A 2,036-nucleotide genomic window follows, 5' to 3' on the forward strand; every position below is an offset into this window, starting at 1 on the left:
GGGGTCACACATACTTGTGATGCGGAGACAAGTAGTGGCTCTAACATACCTGTGATGCGGAGACAGCTGCGGGCTGTCACATGCATGTGATGGGGAGAGAGTTGGGGGCTGTCAGGCACCTGTGATGTGGAGACACCTGGCGGCTGTCACATACCTGGGATGGGAAGACAAGTGGGGGCTTACATTCACCTGTGTTGGGGACAGAGCTGGGGGCTGTTACTCACCTGTAATGGGGAGAGAGTTGGGGGCTATCACAAACCTGTGATGGGGAAAGAGATGAGGACTGTCAAACACCTGTGATGGGGACAGAGCTGGGCTCTGTCACATACCTGTGATGCGGAGACAGCTGGTGTCTTTCACATAACTGTTATGTGGAGGCAGCTGGGGGCTGACACATACCTGTGATGGGGAGAAAGTTGGTGTCTGTCAGGCACCTGTGATGGGGAGACACCTGAGGGCTGTCACATACCTATGATGGGGAGAAAGCTGGGTGCTGTCACTCACCTATGATGGGGAGAGAGCTGGGGACTGTCGCACACCTGTAATTGGGAGAGAGCTATGGGCTGTCACTCACCTGTGATGGGGAGAGACCTGGGGTGTGTCGCACACCTGTGATGGGGAGAGAGCTGGGGGCTGTCACTCACCTCTAATGGGGAGAGAGCTGGGCGCTGTCACACACATATGATGGGGAGAGAGATGGGGACTGTCAAACACCTGTGATAGGGAGAGAGCTGGGGCTCACACATACCTGTGATGCGTAGACAGCTAATGGTTGTCAAATACCTGTGATGGGGAGTGAGTTGGGGGTTCTCACGCTCCTGTGATGTGGAGACAGCTGGGGGCTACCAGATACCTGTGATGGGGAGAGAGCTGGGGGTTCTCACTCACCTGTAATGGGGAGAGAGATAGGGGCTGTCACTCAGCTGTGATGTGGAGAGAGCTGGGGGCTGTCACTCACCTGTGAAGGGTAGAGAGCTGGGCATTGTCACTCACCTGTGATATGGAGACACCTGTGGACGGTAACACACCTGTGATGAGGAGAGAGCTTGGGGTTGTCACATACCTGTGAGGTGGAGAGAGCTGGTGGCTGTCACATACCTAAAATGGGGAGACTGCTGGGGGCTGACATATACCTGTGATGTGGAGACAGCTGGGGGCTGTCACATACCTGTGAAGGAGAGAGAGCTGGGGCCTGTCACGCACCTCTGATGCAGAGACAGCTGGTGGTTGTCACATACCAGTGATGGGGAGAAAGCTAGGGACTGTCACTCACCTGTGATGGGGAGAGAGCTGGGGACTGTCACTCACCTGTGATGGGGAGAGAGATGGGGGCTGTCACTCACCTGTGATGGGGAGAGAGCTGGGGGCTGTCACCCACCTTTGAAGGGGAGAGAGCCGTGCGTTGTCACACACCTGTGATATGGAGACACCTGGGGACAGTCACACACCTGTGATGGGGAGAGAGCGTGGGGTTGTCACATACCTGTGATGTGGAGACATCTGGGGGCTGTCACATACATATAATTGGGAGACAGCTTGGGCCTCTCATATACCTGTGATAGGGAGAGCTGGGGTCTCTCACTCACCTGTGACGGGGAGATTGCTGGGGGCTGTCACACACCTCTGATGGGGAGAGAGATGGGGACTGTCAAACACCTGTGATGGGGAGAGACCTGGGGTTTGTCACCACCTGTGAAGGGGTGAGAGCTGGGGGCTGTCACGCGCCTGTGATATGGAGAGAGATGGTGACAGTCACACACCTCTGATGGGGAGAGAGCTTGGCGTTGTCACATACCTGTGATGTGGAGACAGCTGGGTTTATCATATACCTGTAATGGGGAGAGAGCTGGGGTCTCTCACATACCTGTGATGTTGAGACAGCTGGGGGCTGTCACATACTTGTGATGGGGGGAGAGTTGGGGGCTGTCACGAACCAGTGATGGGGAGAGACCTGGGGTCTGTCACACACCTTTGATGGGGAGAGAGCTAGGGGCTGTCACATACCTGTGATGCGGAGACAGCTGGGGGCTGTTACA

The sequence above is a fragment of the Balaenoptera physalus genome (genome assembly GCF_965194825.1).
Source record: "Balaenoptera physalus genome assembly, contig: HAP1_SCAFFOLD_935, whole genome shotgun sequence".
Taxonomy (NCBI): domain Eukaryota; kingdom Metazoa; phylum Chordata; class Mammalia; order Artiodactyla; family Balaenopteridae; genus Balaenoptera; species Balaenoptera physalus.